The following is a 20076-nucleotide window of genomic DNA, read 5'->3' as shown; positions in this document are numbered from 1 at the left end:
GATGTCTCAAGAAGGGTAGAAATACAAGAACACACACACACACACACACACACACACACACACGCACACACACACACACACACACACACACACACACACACACACACACACACACACACACACACACACACACACACACACTGGGCTCTTAATGTGAATAAGCATGGATTAATAATGTTCACAAATAGTTATATAGTACTGTTTCCCGTTTTGGTTGTTAACATATGTGTAAATGTGCATGCATGCATTCAAAATATGTGCGTGTTTAATCAGCTGACCTAGATTCACCCAAAAAACAAATCTAGGTCGCGCCCGGTTTATTGTGGTTTAATACGACTGTAAGCAGGGCCGGCCCGTGGCATAGGCCGTATAGGCAAATGCTAAGGGCGCCGTCCATCAGGGGGCGCCACGCCAGTGCCACAAATGTTGGAGGGGAAAAAAAGAAAAAAAAAAGTTGGTACTATTATTTCTAAACACATAAAATAATCCCACGTTAATTAAAATGCAAAGTAAAGCCTATTTAATAGAAATATTATTTGTTACAACATTACGCCCCCCCTCCCCCGGCACGGTGCGCCCCCTCCCTTCCCGTATCATGACTCTTTTTGGACGTCACCACATCAAAAAATCAACACAAGATGTCAAAACGGCCAAAACTGTCAGGTGCCCAGGGAAGAAAAAAGAGAAATGAAGAGGAGAAACGAGAAAAAGACAGAGGTAGCAGGTAGGTAACGTTAGCCTACATGAAATTATTTGTCTGTTACAGAATGTGATAGTAACCTGGCTTTTTAGCATTAAGCTAATGTTACATGATTCGGCAATTGCTAATCAATAAATAGCTAGTTCTGTTTTAACGTCGGGTTAATATTGTGGAGGGGGCTAAATTGTTATGGAAAATAATAATGTAACGTTAGGTAATTACAGTACTCCCTGGTGTACAGTCATTTGTAAGTAATTCTAGTTAATGCAATATTAAAAAGCACAAATAGAGAACTCTGTAGGATCCCCTTTTTTTGTAATATAGTTGTTAAAGTCATACTGGTTTGATATCTTGTTTTGTGCAGTGCCTTATTTATATTGTATTTTTAATTTATTTTATGCAACTTGTTGACACGTTTTATTTTGTGTTTATGTATGTAAAAAATATTATATTTCATATATTCATTTTTTATTTTTTGTATTCATTTATTTATCCATATTTTTTTTAATCTTGTTAACTATTCTGATTGTTAATTTGCTTTCTTTAAGTAAAAAAAAAGGTAAAAGACAAAGCTATTCGGTTTCTTGTGAGTATATACACTTCACTGCCGATGTGGGGGGGCGCGCCACCTAAAATCTTGCCTAGGGCGCCAGATTGGTTAGGGCCAGGCCTGACTGTAAGTAGTGCGATTCTGTGGTTTACAACTCAGATAGCGATACAAACACAACATGCAGTATTAATGGGGGAATCATAAAATATGTAAAAATTAAAACTGAAACAATGCGTGGTAATGTATCAAATTAAAGACGAATACCTTGTTCATATGTATCATATATTCATATTGTATGTGTGTTTATGTATCATATATTCATATTGTATGTGTGTTTGTTACTCTGGGAAAATAATGCCTGCCACCAACGTTTACTCTTAAACAATTCAAGTTTTTTGTGTGTGAATGCATTATAAGAAGAAACAAAAGTTGTATTTAGTAGCAAAGCCACCACAGTGTGTCACAACATACCCGCTGAATTGTCTTGTTGGAAGTCTAACGTTGAGATCAGTTTTTTATTTTTTTTACTCAGGCACTACAGCGGCCTCTCGCGGGCTTTCGGGTCCTGCTCACGCTCGCCTACGTGCGCGCATGCGCGCTCGGCCCGAGCCGACCGGTGGTTTACGTCACACGGCAGCCGGAGGGGGGCGTGGCTTAGACTCTGCTGCAGCGGAGGAATATGACATGGGGATGAGCAACTGTGAGAGAGGAAGACCGAGAGAGGTGGGAGGGAGGCGGCCAGGCAGGAATTAACGGTTCGTCAAGCAGCCCCGGGACTTGAAAACGTTACAATGGGGAGCAATGACTGACGACAGAACGGTAAGACACGCTCGGGTTTTAATATTTTCTAAGTGGTTCAGGGGGCTTCCCATCAAGGACCGCCAGGCCCTGTTCTACGGCTTCCGCGCACAATAGGTTAGCACTGCGGACAGGTGCACCTGTCTTGATATGCGTCTACGTGCCTCCATGCGTGCAACTTTAGCGTTTATTCTCGCTTTAAGGCTCAAAACACGCAGACGAATAACGGCGAGTGATGGCGAAGACTCGGACGCTGTCAACATGGATGCGAGGCTCCGTGTGCTTAGTCACATTGAGATGTTTGTGATGTGATGTACGGTGGCAATGTAATACGTACACGGGAATTGTCCCAGCGTTATTTTTGGTAATGGTGGCCCGTTTTCAAAGCACTAAAGCATGAGCTCACTCGACTGAAATGTGTCGCCACACACACGGAGAAGATCATAATAAGCAGTTGTTGTGTCATTAAAGTGCAGAATGAGTAGTTTTGCATCTGCTCTTCATACATTTCTTCAATCAATGACCTGGTTTATGTTGTCTCTTTCTTCAGTAGCTGTCTCGATTTATGACGAAACTGCACTATATTTTGCTTGGTAATTGTTATATATTGTATAAAAATAGAATATAATATATCAGTATATAACATAATATGTAAATATTACATCCATCCATCTTCTTCTGCTTATCCGAGGTGGGGTCGCGGGGGCAGCAGCCTAAGCAAGGAAGCCCAGACTTCCCTCTCCCCAGCCACTTCGTCCAGCTCCTCCCGGGGGATCCAAAGGGGTTCCCAGGCCAGCCAGGAGAGATAGTCTTCCCAACGTGTCCTGGGTATTCCCCGTGGCCTCCTACCGGTCGGACGTGCCCGAAACACCTCCCTAGGAAGGCATTCGGGTGGCATCCTGACCAGATGCCCGAACCACCTCATCTGGCTCCTCTCCATGTGGAGGAGCATTGATTGATTGATTGATTGAGACTTTTATTAGTAGGTTGCACAGTGAAGTACATATTCCGTACAATTGACCACTAAATGGTAACACCCGAATAAGTTTTTCAACTTGTTTAAGTCGGGGTCCACTTAAATTGATTCATGATACAGATATATACTATCATATATACTATCATCATAATACAGTCATCACACAAGATAATCACATTGAATTATTTACATTATTTACAATCAGGGGTGTGGAGGGGGGGGGGGTAGGATATGGACAGCAAGTAGTGGACCAGAGAGAGAGACAGAGAGAGAGAGAGATCAGAAGGCATAAGAAAAAGTATCTGCATTTGATTGTTTACATTTGATTATTAGCAATCAGGGGAGGGTGTTAGTTTAGGGTTGTAGCTGCCTGGAGGTGAACTTTTATTGCGGTTTTGAAGGAGGATAGAGATGCCCTTTCTTTTATACCTGTTGGGAGCGCATTCCACATTGATGTGGCATAGAAAGAGAATGAGTTAAGACCTTTGTTAGTTCGGAATCTGGGTTTAACGTGGTTAGTGGAGCTCCCCCTGGTGTTGTGGTTATGGCGGTCATTTACGTTAAGGAAGTAGTTTGACATGTACTTCGGTATCAGGGAGGTGTAGCGGATTTTATAGACTAGGCTCTACTTCTCACCCTATCTCTAAGGGAGAAACTCATTTGGGCCGCTATGTCCTTTCGGTCATAACCCAAAGCTCATGACCATAGGTGAGGATGGGAACGTAGTTCGACCGGTAAATTGAGAGTTTTGCCTTCCGGCTCAGCTCCTCCTTCACCACAATGGATATTGTGGTGATATTATATAAATATTACATATATGTTATATTTTATATTGCTACTACTGTACATTTTTTGTCTTACTTTATACCTGCATTATCCTTTCCAACCTTACCCTTTCCATCCTTTGTATCTGAGCTCATGTGTGGAACAATTTCCCATGTGGATCATTAAAGTTTGTCGGAAGTCAGGGGTGTCGTCCTGAGTTCAATCCCCGGGCTCGGGATCTTTCTGTGTGGAGTTTGCATGTTCTCCCCGTGACTGCGTGGGTTCCCTCCGGGTACTCCGGCTTCCTCCCACCTCCAAAGACATGCACCTGGGGATAGGCCCCTCCCACCTCCAAAGACATGCACCTGGGGATAGGTTGATTGGCAACACTAAAGTGGCCCTAGTGTGTGAATGTGAGTGTGAATGTTGTCTGTCTATCTGTGTTGGCCCTGTGATGAGGTGGCGACTTGTCCAGGGTGTACCCCGCCTTCCGCCCGAATGCAGCTGAGATAGGCTCCGGCACCCCCCGCCACCCCAAAAGGGACAAGCGGTAGAAAATGGATGGATGGATGTTATATTTTATATTGCTACTACAGTACGTTTTTAGTCTTACTTTATACCCGCATTATCCTTTCCATCCTTACCCTTTCCATCCTTTGTAACTGAGCTACTGTGTGGAACAATTTCCCTTGTGGATCATTAAAGTTTGTCGAAGTCGGGGGTGTCCAAACGTACGGCCGGAGGGCCCGGATCAGGGCCGCGAAGAGGTTTTATCCGGCCCGCGGGATGAGTTTGCTAAGTATAAAAATCAACCTGTAATTTTTGAATGAAAGAAACAGCTGTTCTAAATGTGTCCACTAGATGTCGCAATAGCAATTCTTTGTATTTTTGTAGATGATGCTACATATGTACACTACCGTTCAAAAGTTTGGGGTCACATTGAAATGCCCTTGTTTTTGAAGGAAAAGCACTGTACTTTTCAATGAAGATTACTTTAAACTAGTCTTAACTTTAAAGAAATACACTCTATACATTGCTAATGTGGTAAATGACTATTCTAGCTGCAAATGTCTGGTTTTTGGTGCAATATCTACATAGGTGTATAGAGGCCCATTTCCAGCAACTATCACTCCAGTGTTCTAATGGTACAATGTGTTTGTTTGGGTGACCCCAAACTTTTGAACTGTAGTGTACAAAATAAACCACATGATGTTAGTGCACCAGTTAAGGAAAATGATCAAAATATACAAATAACATACAGTAATTTGATTTTGATATAATTTCTTTATCTTGATAGATTGAAAATGAACACCAATGAGTTGACTGATGAACATTATCACATAATGTATTCAGAAAATATAAATAACGACAATACTATTAACCGCAACATGTAAGTGTAAAAAAAAAACCAAGAAGATTTGTACAATTTCAGAATGTGCTTATTCTATTTTTAAACAAAGAAAACAATCTGAAGTTGTCTTTATTTTTAAGTTATCGTGACATGATTTTACCAGTCCGGCCCATTTGGGAAGAGATTTTTCTCCATGTGGCCCCCCCATCTAAAATGAGTTTGACACACCTGGTCTAAGTCTAAGTCTAAGTCAGCATTACACATCTGCATTACACAAACACTCAAATTGAAAATCCTTCTGTCAGTGTCGCTCCTTGGTTTTCAACCTATCACCTGCTTTTGGTGAAGGCGGTCAGCTGATTTGGATAAGCCAGGCCCATGAGTGCCATGCCAGCCCATGCCGAGTTCCACAGATGGCTCAAAGCTTGGCACCCGATCATTTACCGCTGAGAATTATGTTTATGTCACTGACATTTAGCTGCAGAAAACCAAGACAGCAAGAGATGATGATTAGTGTTAAACTCAGCTCATACTTCCATGTCACTCACACCCGATGCCCGGTGGCATTCCTTTGGGAAGATGCCTACCAACTGCCTACTATCCTGAGTAAACAAAACAACCCTATCATAAGCTTTAATTGTAGAGAAAAAAATCAACAACATTGGTTTCCTTAAAAAAACAAAGCACCTGCTAGCTATGGCTTTGTGTTATGTTTCGACACAGGAAAACTTTGGCCTTCATTTGGAAAAGAAATAAGTCAAGAGCCCCATGTAATCAACGTCCAATCACTGCAGCGCTTTAAAGTGGACCCTGTGCTTCAGACGTCTCGACGGGTGAGGAGGCGAAGTCAAGTGTCTGCCAGAGCGTAAAGAGAGAGAGAGAGAGAGAGAGAGAGAGAGAGAGGTCATCCAGACGCCACAAAGGGGGCTCGTCTGTTTTGACTCTTTGATTATTAAAAAAAGAAGTAAGGAGCTATTGTTCCCAGGCTAGTCTTACAACTGTTTGTATGCCAACAAATGTAAAGTCATGGGGAAAAATAAGTACATCTCTCTGTTCATTTTTCAAAAGATTGAAAATGACGTTTTTATTACCCACTATGGGGTGTGCTCAAAATGCTTTGGAAGACATTTTAGCACACATGTAATATAGATGTCCTTGTCAATGACTTATGGGCAATTAGTGACTAAGTCTTGTTTGTGTCACGACAGACGTCTTGGTTGATGTCGGCCATGTTTTCCCCCGAACGTTGCTCAAGTTTTATGGACTTGTGCGTGTAAGTCTTCTGAAAGTGCGTACAAAATGTTGTGCTCATTCGGCTAATCGCCTTAAAGATACGGTTTGCTACTACCTGTTTTTTCCATCCCCCGGAGGTTATTCAAATATGATAAAAATATTCTTAAAAAATACGCCTCCAACTGCGCAAAGCTTTGGAGTTCGAACTGCAACCGACCTTATCTCTGCAAGCATCAAAGCAGTCCGACCTCGGTCCGTTCCAACTGGCATTTGAACCGATCGTGTTTGACCCCAAAAGGCTTAGTGCTGACTTAACTACAGGTTGTCAATAGATACAGTAGATGACTTACCAAATATGTCCTCTACTGAAGTACTGTAGGATTATTCTCCTACTGTATTCTGATGGACAGCTTTTTCTCTCTAATGTTTATTAGCGCTGCTTTGTTTACTAATTTGTACACCAAAACCTCTGCTGGTTTGCATGTTTTGAACCCGCATCTGACCAATGAGAGAACATACTGGTCTCACATGGCTTGTTGTGATGCTTTTGGTTTGTGCCGATAGTATCCTGTGTGAAAAGAAAACATTAAATCAAGTTGGGAAACTGATGTATAACATACATACTCTCTCATTGAACAGTTCTCTCAGAATCTTGGTTGAAATGTGTGTGGCTCAAGTGCCGAAGAGGAACCTGTACCAATTTGACCAATTCGACCCTAAAATCTTATGAATGATATGATTCAAAACCAAATGCCATCTTTTCCCCTTCTATATTCAATACTGAGTCAGTGTTAAGTCTTTTTTGAAGCATGCTGCATTATGTTTCAGTCAAACTGAGCTGTTTGAACTGTGAAAGTATTAAACTAACTGCGGTACCACTTTCACCTTGAAAGTCACATTTGTCTGCTAATTGCATAGATTTGAAAAGATATCTAGTTTTAATGATATGAAGCCGAGCTTTACCAGACAGCTTCATATATATCCCCGCTGCCCGTGTGGCTTTGACATTTTGATGACTTCATAACAGACTAGTATGATATTTATCATGACATACCAGACCCGGCCGTCTTCAGAGCCTAATTCAAGATGCATTGATCTTTGCTATTATTATGTAAAGCAATTAATGGTTTATGACATTCTAATTAACCCTACATTGTCACAAACAATTATATATCTGAAACATTTCCATGTAAGCCAAAGCTGGTTTTATTATTAAGGCTTTTCCATTATAGTTTTTTAAGCTTCCTTGTTTTTTAGCCGTGCTAAAAGTCCAAAGCCATACATGGAAATAAAATCCCCCAGATGTAGTATACATGGGAATTTAATTGAATCATACCTCTTAAAAATTTGGATTTCAAACTGCAAATGATCTAAACTAGGGGTCGGCAACCTTTACCACTCAAAGAGCCATTTTGACAAGTTTCACAAATTAAAGAAAACAATGGGAGCCACAAAACTCTTTTGAAAATTTAAAATGAAATAACACTGCATACAAAGCTTTTTTTTGCTTTGTGCTATGTTTTAACCAGGGGTCTCAGACACACGCACCAGCCTGCACCTTAATATGAATTTTAAATGAATGGCGCTTGACAGCATCATACTTGTCAACCCTCCCAATTTTTCCAGGAGACTGCCGAATTTCAGGGCGTGATGGCACTGCCTTTAGCGCCTTCTACAGCCCGCTCAAACAGCGTACCTGCTTGGCCACATGTTGAATGCAGCTTCTGCTTGCACACGTTGGAGACAGCAAGGCATACACTGACGGTGACCGTATAAAACAACTTTAACACTGTTACGTTACAAATATGCGCCACACTGTGAACCCACACCAAAAAAGAATGACAAACACATTTCTGGAGAACATCCGCACTGTAACACAACATAAACACAACAAAACAAATACCCAGAATCCCATGCAGCCCTAACTCTACATTATACACCCCCGCTACCACCAAACCCCGCCCACCTCAACCGACGCACGGATGTGTGGGGAGGTTTGGTGGTAGCGGGGGTGTATAATGTAGACTGGAAGAGTTAGGGCTCCATGGGATTCTGGGTATTTGTTGTGTTGTGATTATGTTGTGTTACGGTGCGGAGGTTCTCCAGAAATGTGTTTGTCATTCTTTTTTGGTGTGGGTTCACAGTGTGGCGCATATTAGTAACGTAACAGTGTTAAAGTTGTTTTATTTGGCCACCGTCAGTGTAAGCTGTGTGGCTGTTGACCAAGTATGCCTTGCTGTCTCCTACGTGTGTAAGTAAAAGCTACGTACAACATGTGGCACGCTGTTTGTACAGGCTATAGAGGACAATAAATGCAGTGCCATTAGGGCGCGCCCTTAATTTAGTTGTTAGGGTGAAAATCTGAGAATATTTGCCCCGGGAGATTTCTAGGAGAGGTACTGAGATCTGTAAGTCTCCTGGGAAAATCGGGATGGTCGGCAAGTATGCTGGGAAAATCGGGAGGGTCGGCAAGTATGCAGCTGAGCCGCATCAGAGTGGTTAAAGAGCTGCATGCGGCTCTGGAGCCGCGGGTTGCCGACCCCTGATCTAAACTAAGCAAACATCAAATGATTAAATCTGGGTTTGCTTTTTCTTTGACTTTTTTGCACTTATTTCAAAAAGATGGATGACATTTTATATTCACGTTAAATAAACGCAGTAATGCTTTCCGCACCTGTTGTCCAAAGAATCTTTATTGGACAAGTATGTAACAGACAAGACATTTGACTTGGTATTCTGCTCAAGGTTTTATTTTTTAAATTTTTGCTCCCTTGTCAGTCTTGTCAGTCAGTCTGGAAAGAGGTTTGTTGCAGAAGACATTTACCCCACCAGGGTCAAGCGGGCACAGCTATTCCCCGCCTTGCCTCAATTCGTTTTTCCGAGATCAAACCGCACACAGTTGCACAGTATGTCGTTGGTGGCTCAATTCAGATTCATGAAAACCCACACTGTAGGTCATTTTCTTTCACTCTGAAAAGGAGGTCAGACCTCCATTTCTTTGTGAAAAAAGCCCTGTTGGAAGCTCTCCATTTTGTCTGGCACTTTCTTTCTACTGAAGAAGGCACTATACAGAAAACGCAGGTTGAAATCAGTTGCTTAGCTGTCGCTTACTCTCGATCTTAAGATGAGAAAACAAATGTTCTGCTCTCTGCGGGTGTCTCATCGAATGCTTGACAAACAAAAGAATGACAGCTTGTGGAGTAGAAGCTCGAGTAACTGTGCCCTTTTCTCAACTGCAGTAATACCGCACCCGTTAGCCGCTGAAACAAAAGAGAGGAATTTGGAAATGACTTTGGGTCAACAGGGAGAGTAGCTTATTTTTTGGACACTGTGCTGCCCTAATAAAGAAGTGAAGTAGTTTTTGATTATTTGACTGAACATTTAGCCAAACCTGCTACCTCTGGACATTGCTGACCTGCTCAGTGGCCTTGTGGTTAGAGTGTCCGCCCTGAGATCGGTAGGTCGTGAGTTCAAACCCCGGCCGAGTCATACCAAAGACTATAAAAATGGCACCCATTACCTCCCTGCTTGGCACTCAGCATCAAGGGTTGGAATTGGGGGTTATATCACCAAAAATGTTTCCCGGGCGCGGCCACCGCTGCTGCTCCTCTCACCTCCCAGGGGGTGATCAAGGGCGATGGGTCAAATGCAGGGAATAATTTCGCCACACCTGTTGTGTGTGTGTGTGACAATCATTGGTACTTTAACTTTATACTGTATACTCCATAGTCTCCACTGTGCGGCATTGGTCTTTTAACAAATAACTCATTGAAGACCCTTATTCTAATCCAGACCTGGGCAAAATACCGCCCGTTTGCCACATGCGGCCCATTAAGATTTTCAATCCGGCCCGCTGGACATTTGACATAATTTTTTTTAGACCTTTAACATCAAAACTGTAGCCGCCATTATGATGTACAGTGCTGTTTTTAAATGACTAAGTCTTGAATTATAGAAAATATTTCAATGGTTGAAATCTGCACTTTTGGGTGTTATAGGAGTTATTACGGTAATCTAGGTCAGTGTTTTTCAACCACTGTGCCGCGGCACACTAGTGTGCCGTGAGATACAGTCTGGTGTGCCGTGGGAGATGATCTAATTTCACATAAATGATAAATGATAAATGGGTTATACTTGTATAGCGCTTTTCTACCTTCAAGGTACTCAAAGCGCTTTGACACTATTTCCACATTCACCCATTCACACACACATTCACACACTGATGGCGGGAGCTGCCATGCAAGGCGCTAACCAGCAGCCATCAGGAGCAAGGGTGAAGTGTCTTGCCCAAGGACACAACGGACGTGACTAGGATGGTAGAAGGTGGGGATTGAACCCCAGTAACCAGCAACCGTCCGATTGCTGGCACGGCCACTCTACCAACTTCGCCACGCCGTCTCCATAACATATTTGGGTTATAAACATTTTTTGCAAACCAGTAATTATAGTCTGCAAATGATGTGTTGTTGTTGAGTGTCTAGAGCTCGGCAGAGTAACCGCGTAATACTCTTCCATATCAGTAGGTGGCAGCCGGGAGCTATTTGCTTTGTAAATGCAGGTAAAAAGGTGTCTTATGCTTAAACCAAAAAAAAAAAAAAAGTGAATGCCCTTAAGAAAAGGCATTGAAGTTTAGGGAAGGCTATGCAGAACGAAAGTAAAACTAAACTGGCTACAAAGTAAACAAAAACAGAATGCTGGACGACAGCAAAGACTTACTGTGGAGCAAAGACTGCGTCCACAATGTACATCCGAACATGACGTGACAATCGACATTGTCCCCACAAAGAAGGATGAAAACAACTGAAATATTCTTGATTGCTAAAACAAAGTAGATGCGTGAAATATAAGACATGAAACTGCTACAGGAAAATACCAACAAAAGAGAAAAAGCCACCAAAATAGGAGCGCAAGACAAGAACTAAAACACTACACACAGGAAAACAGCAAAAAAGTCCGGATAAGTCAGGGTGTGATGTGACAGGTGGTGACAGTACACCTACTTTGAGACAAGAGCTATATTGATGCATGCTTGGTTATGGTTTAAAGTCATATCCAACAATTGCGTAAACAACTTTTTACTGTCAACTGAGTTTATGATTTCTGCTGGTGGTGTGCCTCCGAATTTTTTCAACGCAAAAAATGTGCCTTGCCTCAAAAAAGGTTGAAAAACACTGATCTAGGTCACAGCAGCTCAGACCAGGAACAAAGCAGAGTGGGCGGGGTTTGTTTTCAGAGCAGCCAGCAGATGCGGAAGCAGATTTTTACAACAAATGTCTGCATAAAAGTGATAATATGTCATATTGTAGGTGTTTATTACACTTTGCATTCATGTTTTGCAGTTTTTGTTCATATGTTGTTAATATTCAGTGTTTTATTGTTCATAGTTAATATTGTAAATCCCACTTTCTTTGTTTTCATATACATTTTGGGTGTCCCATTCAGTAAACAACTGTAAAACTCCATTCTGTTTTTTTGAGGTGGTCTGTTATAACTTTTTTAGAAATCTATCAAACATTGTGACTTTTGGTATTAGTGTTCCTGAAAAAAAGGGACCCAAACACACATACTGTACAGCATATTTTTACAGCTAAATGTGTATGTGGAGGGGGGCGTGGTCTGCGGGCCTGCCGCGGAGCGGGGTGTGGAAGGACCGGCCTCGAAGCACAGCTGGCCGGTGATTGGATTACCCAGCTGGGGCTGATCATCCAATCCAGTGTTTCCCACACATTCATTTATTTGTGGCGGCCCGCCACGAAAGAATTACGTCCGCCACAAATAAAATTAAAAAAACTTTAAAAAATTATTTTTATTTATTTTTTTGTCCTGTCCAGCTTCTCAGGCAAATCATATAGTTGATGTAGATGCCCATATAGGCTGTTCAGATTTGCTCTACAAAACAGAAGTGTAGGGTACTTCTCTTGTTACCTTATTTGTATTTGACCAATACTGTTTTCTGTTTATTTGTTACTGACTTTGGCAGGACACCTCTGCCTCTGTTTCACTTTATGTTGCTGGTAAATAATATGGTTGTAGTAGTAGGCTGAAGTTAAATTATTTAGTATGCACTAATTAAAGGGGCAGAGCTTTGAGACATTTTAGCTTTCATATTTTATAAGATATATCTTTTGTAAGAACCACAATTAATAAATATATTTCAGTGAATAACTTATTGTTCAAATCTGTATATAAATATGTACATAAAGTGTTGTAATTATATTGTAAAATGGATGGATGATGGATGGATGGATGGACGTTTAAAACAAAACTGTTATTATTAATTAGTAAGTATACATTTTTTTAGCCTTTTCAGAGAAAATCATATAATTGTAGTAAATTATGCAAATTAATCGATGATGTCATGGTGGCCACGCTCATAGCCACGCCCCCACCGCCACAGGTATCTTGGCAGTTTATGGGAAACACTGCAATCACCTGCCAGCTGTGCTTCGAGGCCGGTCCTTCCACACCCCGCTCCGCGGCAGGCCCGCAGACCACGCCCCCCTCCACAGTGTATATATCATTTATATACACATTGGCCCCCCCAGACACATTTTTTCTCTCAATGTGGCCCCCGAGTCAAAATATTTGCCCAGCTCTGTTCTAATCCATTGTTTGTTAGCCTGTCAATTTGCTCAAAATCCGACTAAATTCTCATGATAACATGCTCAAAGGACCAAACTAACCCAAACAGGCCAAAGTGAAATGCACTTTGGGTTCCAAGTGAGCTGGTGAGAACTCCTAAGAATGTTTGCAAATTTCTCTCAGCATAATCTCAATAGCAAACACAAGCTGGCCTGTTTTTCTGCTCGGCAATCAGAAAATAAATACACAGATGAGTACCGCTTTAGCTTTGTACAGTTTCTATACTGACACTTTATTATGTTTATTGTCCTTTTTTGCAACTTCTTCATATGTTCAGGAGGGGAAGAATGTTCTGTTTTCAGGGGGGGATTTCACTGTTTTAGCCGTCGCTGTGTGCTCGTAACTTCCGTTTGGGAAGTTCCCAGTGGAGAGAGCAGGGTTTGGTTGCAGTGATAGTAGATCTGGGGTGGACTGACATTTAAGAGGGGTTATGATCTTTTGCTGTGCCCCTCAGCAACCACATCTTTGTTTTGGGCAAACGCTGCACACAGCTGAGCCCAAGCTTGGACTCGGCCATAAGGTCACATGTAACAAATGTTGGCTTCTGTGTTAGCTTGTGGTGTAGACATGCTATACCTGTCAACCTTGTGGTTTTTTGAAGGGAAATCCGGTTTTATGTCCTTCTTTCTCGGCGTCTATCCGCTCAAGCCTTGGCCACGCTCCTAGCTGCATGTTACAGTGTTTCCCACACATTAATTTATTTGTGGCGGCCCGCCACGAAAGAATTACGTCCGCCACAAATAAAAAAATCAAAAAAATTTTTTTTTTTTTTTTTTTTTTTGTCCTGTCCAGCTTCTCTGGCAAATCATATGGGTTATGGGTTATGGGTTATACTTGTATAGCGCTTTTCTACCTTCAAGGTACTCAAAGCGCTTTGACACTATTTCCACATTTACCCATTCACACACACATTCACACACTGATGGCGGGAGCTGCCATGCAAGGCGCTAACCAGCAGCCATCAGAGGCAAAGGGTGAAGTGTCTTGCCCAAGGACACAACGGACGTGACTAGGAAGGTATATATATATAGTTGATGTAGATGCCCATATAGGCTGTTCAGATTTACTTTACAAAAGAGAAGTGTAGGATACTTCTCTTGTTGCCTTATTTGTATTTGACCACTACTGTTTTCTATTTATTTGTTACTGACTGTGGCAGGACACCTCTGCCTCTGTTTCACTTTATGTTGCTGGTAAATAATATGGTTGTAGTAGTAGGCTAAAGTTAAATTATTTAGTATGCACTAATTAAAGGGGCAGAGCTTTAAGAGACATTTTAGCTTTTATATTTTATAAGATATATTTTTTGTAAGAACCACAATTAATAAATATATTTCAGTGAATAATGTGTTGTAATTATATTGTAAAATGGATGGATGGATGGACGTTTAAAACAAAACTGTTATTATTAATTAGTAAGTGTACATTTTTTTAGCCTTTTTAGAGAAAATCATATCATTGTAGTACATTATGCAAATTAATCGATGATGTCATGGTGACCACGCCCATAGCCACGCCCATAGCCACGCCCCCACCGCCACAGGTATCTTGGCAGTTTATGGGAAACACTGTGTTACATGATTCAAGCAAATGAACAACACGAGAGAGATGGATGGACAAAAAGACTGGGGCTGCAACGATTAATTTGATTAGAAAAAAACTTCAATTTATATTCTGTTCCTTCGATTAATTGTTTGAGTGTAACTTACAAAAATTTATAAAATCTGGTGTGTGGAGAGTTTTTGTTTTTATTAATTCACACATGGTAAAAGTGCAATTTCAATGTTGATGATGTGAATTTGTTACACTGCAAAAACTGAAATCAAAGTAAGATGAAATATCTCTAATAAGGGTGATATTTGCTTATTTTCTGTCTGATAAGATAATTCTTCTCACTAAGCATGATCTCAGTAAGATATTACAGCTTGTTGCTGAGATTTGATGACCTATATTGAGTAAAACATGCTTGAAACTAGAATATCAACTGTTGCAAAGCTGTGTCATCAACACTCACAAGTATAAAACTATTTTTTTAAAGTAATAGTTTCTTATTTCAAGCATGAAATAAAAAAATCAGGACTTTGACACAATTGTGTCTCATAATTAAAACAGATGACAACCAAATGGACTTTGCTGTTTTATTTTCAATGAAACAATAGAAAACACGTACTCATATACCGTAATTTCCGGACTATAAGCCGCTACTTTTTCCCCTCGTTCTGGTCCCTGCGGCTTATACAACGGTGCGGCTTATATACGGCCTGTTCTTCTCCGACACCGACGAAGAGGATTTCGGTGGTTTTAGTACGCAGGAGGAAGACGATGACACAATGATTAAAGACTGACTTTTTCATATACCGGTAGGCTGGTTATTTTGATAACGTACATGCGAGCACTTTGTATTACTTTGCACCGTTGTATTATTTGTACTCTGCACGAATGCTGTTCACCATGTCAAAGATGTGAAAGTTTGATTGAATGATTGAAAGATTTATAGTTAATAAATGGGACGCTTTGCGTTCCCAAGCAGTCATCTCTGTCCCGATAATCCCCTCCGTGGTAGCAGGAACCCCTATATACTACGGTACTTACACATCAAAACCCTGCGGCTTATAGTCGGGTGCGGCTTATATATGGAGCAATCTGTATTTTCCCCTAAATTTAGCTGGTGCGGCTTATAGTCAGGTGCGGCTTATAGTCCGGAAATTACGGTAGTAGTACAGTTGGCACAGTACAGTAAACTGACAGTTAATATTTAAACATTTAACATGTGACATTTCAAACTATTTTGAACAGAAATAGTTCATGCACATTCAGGTAAATTCTTCAAAATTATAATTAAAAATTTTTTGGCTGGGGGCCGGGCTGTGTGTGTATGTATGTATGTATGTATATATATATATATATATATATATATATATATATATATATATATATATATATATATATATATATATATATATATATATATATATATATATATATACATATATATATAGTATATATATATATATAGTATATATGTATATTCCTCGTGCACTAATTGACTGAAAGAGCACACACTTGGCGCGATGATGTCATGTTATGGATGGGAAAATGCATTTTTAGACAATATGATTTGCCTGAGCGGCTAAAATTAAACTAGTTTTTAGTATATGTTTGCTGGTTTCAAGAAATGTAATGCCGAGCGCATATCATTATGTCAAGATAATGGCACTAGCATTTACTTCATTTAAGAATATTTTTCAATATATTGAGGAAAAATGTCTCACTTTATTTTTTTTTCTACCAAGAAAAGTGCACTTGTTATTAGTGAGAATATACTTATTTTAAGGTATTTTTGGGTTCATTGAGGTTAGCTAATTTTTTTCTTGTTTTGGAAAGTCTTGACAAGGCAAATATTCTTGTTCTATTGGCAGATAATTTTCCTTAGTTCAAGTAAAATACCCCTAATTTTTTTTTTTGTTCTTGTTTTTGAACACTGACTTTTTGCAGTGTAGAAAACGAGAATGAAGGTTATGGCAAGCAGAACAATATTTGTTCATTAGTACCGTATTTTTCCTAAAATACACATTGAGGCTATAAAGTGTGTTTTAACCGATTACTCGATTATTCAAATAATCTAATCCAGGGGTGTCAAACTTGTTTTCATTGAGGGCCACATCGCAGTTATGTCTGACCTCAGAGGGCCACTTGTAAATATGATTTTTTTTTTTTAAATAAGGTTTCGGCTAATGATATTGCATTATTGCCTAAGCATTTGATTATTCGCTTCTTTTAAGTTCATTTAAAAAAAAAAAGAAAAGATTTTAGTGTAAAAACCTTGCTCAGTTGCTGGAATTTTATCGTAAAAGTTGCAGTGGTTTTTTACGGCATATATGGGGAGAAGGAAGTCTGGGCTTCTCTGCTTAGGCTGCTGCCCCCTCGACCCGACCTCGGATAAGCGGAAGAAAATGGATGGATGGATGGATGGATGGATGGATGGATGGAATGGAAAAACAGTACCACTCTTTTTTACAGTAAAATCTAGAGTGGTTAATTTTATAGTGTATTACTGTAAAGACAAACAGTACCAAAGTTGTTTTGTAGTAAAAAACAACAACTGGCAGCTCAGTTGCCAGAATTTTACCTATTGTAAAAGTCTATTTTAATTTTTACAGTGCACAATTTGATAACTTGCTTTGAAATCATAAGTCAATTTGATATTCAAGTGCTTATTTTATTTTATTTTTTTTTAAATGTTGCATTTTGTTGCATTATTAGATAATATACAATTTTAATAAAGACATGTATATAAAGATAAGCATGCAGTTCATGTATCTTCTGAATATCAAAATGAAAAGAACAAATACATTTAGTAAGAAAATATTCTTTATGAAAATATATTATTACCATTTCACGGGCCATATAGAATGATGTGGCGGGCCTTGAGTTTGACGCCTGTGATCTAATCGATAGAATACTTCCATCCATCCATTTTCTACCGCTTGTCCCTTTTTGGGGTCACGGGGGGTGCTGGAGCCTATCTCAGCTTCATTCGAATACTTGATTACTAAAATAATTGATAGCTGGAGCCCTATTAAAGACGACGGAAAAACATCCCTGTTAAAAACCAAAGCTGTAAAAAACTTGACAAATAGGAGACTTATTATCTTTACATAAAAAAAAGCAGGCAACTTCTCACACATACCTTCTGGTCGAAAGAAACGACGTGAGTCAGCTTGAAAAAATGTCTCAACTGTAAGTGCCATGAAGGAGCCTGGAATTGTTTTAAAATTTCATTTACACAATAATAGATGGTTCCTCACTGGGAAACTCTTTATAACCTGCCAAATACAGTAAGTGTGCCAGGGTGGACCGTGGATATCATAGTGGTAAATTACATGTTCTTGTTACACAAGGGACATGGGTTCAGGTCCCGTTCAGGCCAATAACAAATACATATTAATTAAAAGAAAAAACATTTGTATTGGTTTAACGGGGATTTCTGATGTAAATGACAATTTTGCCATTTTTCCCGAAAAAAACGCCCCCTATTTTGAATTAGAATTGTATTGGGGTAGATGAACATTGTTGTTGTCTTCCTCAGGTCACTAGTGCTGAAACATACCTCTAAGATTCCTGTCCTAACAACAAGTCCCAGTTCCATGCACACGCTTGCTGATCTCGCAGTGTGCAGCGTGGCAATGAGATGTAAAGTGACATTATTGCTTCCTGCAGCATTTCTCAGCCGAGCATGTGAAGCATGGGAGTCTAGACTTAAAAGCCCAAGAGTTGTAAAAGGAGAGCGGCCACGTCACGTCTGTGTTATGATGTTTGCAAATGGATCAGAATGACTGTGGCCTCCTGTTTTCTGCATTTTCCAGAGGGTAGATACCCTGTGGCCAGGAGCTGATAAGCAGCTGTCTGTGCCTATACTGCACAGTCACCCGCCCAATGGCAAAAGCAAGGTGTGTGTAAGGTGGTGGTGTGTTGTTGTGTGTTTGAGGCCACAGGTGTACAGTTATTTAAAAACATTTATTATGCTATAGATTATTAGTGTTACTTAAATGTGCACTTCAGCATGGCTGAAAGTCAATTCTGATATCTATTTTGTCTTTTGTATGTTTATTTATTTTCATTGCACACCAAATTGGATTTTTTTGCCCTCAAGTGACTCAGATCTGATTTTTTTTGGGCCAGTCTAAACTAGGGCTGCAACAACTAATCGATTAAATAGATTAAATCGATTAAAATCGATTATAAAGATAGTTAATTAAAGGCTTACTGAAATGATTTTTTTTTATTTAAAGGCCTACTGAAACCCACGACTACCGACCACGCAGTCTGATAGTTTATATATCAATGATGAAATCTTAACATTGCAACACATGCCAATACGGCCGGGTTAACTTATAAAGTGACATTTAAAATTTCCCGGGAAATATCCGGCTGAAACGTCGCGGTATGATGACGTATGCGCGTGACGAAGTCAGTTTAACGGAAGTTATGGTACCCCGTAGAATCCTATACAAAAAGCTCTGTTTTCATTTCATAATTCCACAGTATTCTGGACATCTTTTGCAATTTGTTTAATGAACAATAAAGGCTGCAAAGAAGACAGTTGTAGGTGGGATCGGTGTATTGGCAGCGGACTACAGCAACACAACCAGGAGGACTTTGTTGGAGAGCAGACGCGCTAGCCGCCGACCTCACCTTGACTTCCTACGTCTCCGGGCCGCCAAACGCATCGGGTGAAGTCCTTCGTCCTTCTGCCGATCGCTGGAACGCAGGTGAGCACGGGTGTTGATGAGCAGATGAGGGCTGGCTGGCGTAGGTGGAGAGCTAATGTTTTTAGCATAGTTCTGTGTGGTCCGGTTGCTAAGTTGCTAAGTTAGCTTCAATGGCGTCGTTAGCACAGCATTGTTAACCTTTGCCAGCCTGGAAAGCATTAACCGTGTATTTACATGTCCACGGTTTAATAGTATTGTTGATTTTCTATCTATTCTTCCAGACAGGGGTTTATTTTTTTTGTTTCTATATGCAGTTAAAGCACGATGCTATCACGTTAGCTCGTAGCTAAAGCATTTCGCCGATGTATTGTCGTGGAGATAAAAGGCCCTGAATGTCCATTTCACGTTCTCGACTCTCATTTTCAAGAGGATATAGTATCCGAGGTGGTTTAAAATACAAATCCGTGATCCACAATAGAAAAAGGAGAGTGTGGAATCCAATGAGCCAGCTTGTACCTAAGTTACGGTCAGAGCGAAAAAAGATACGTCCATCACTGCCTCTCAAGTCCTTCACTGTAACGTTCCTCCTCTACGAATCTTTCATCCTCGCTCAAATTAATGGGGTAATCGTCACTTTCTCGGTCCGAATCTCTCTCGCTCCATTGTAAACAATGGGGAATTGTGAGGAAAACTAGCTCCTGTGACGTCACGCTACTTCCGGTACAGGCAAGGCTTTTTTTTATCAGCGAGCAAAAGTTGCGAACTTTATCGTCGATTTTCTCTACTAAATCCTTTCAGCAAAAATATGGCAATATCGCGAAATGATCAAGTATGACACATAGAATGGAT

General features: G+C 40.3%; 1 protein-coding gene across 1 annotated transcript in view; it reads left to right on the top strand.

The window, feature by feature from the left end:
- Nucleotides 1–1930: 1930 nt before the first annotated feature.
- Nucleotides 1931–20076, top strand: part of otud7a (OTU deubiquitinase 7A) — a 123891-nt gene continuing 105745 nt past the window's right edge. The window contains exon 1 of the mRNA XM_062061281.1: nt 1931–2069. The gene's annotated coding sequence lies outside the window, so the exon portion shown is untranslated. The remainder of the gene's footprint in view (nt 2070–20076) is intronic.

The sequence above is a fragment of the Entelurus aequoreus genome, linkage group LG10 (assembly GCF_033978785.1).
Source record: "Entelurus aequoreus isolate RoL-2023_Sb linkage group LG10, RoL_Eaeq_v1.1, whole genome shotgun sequence".
NCBI lineage: Eukaryota > Metazoa > Chordata > Actinopteri > Syngnathiformes > Syngnathidae > Entelurus > Entelurus aequoreus.
Note: the sequence above shows the minus strand (reverse complement) of the source record. Positions and strands in the feature narration are given on the sequence as shown.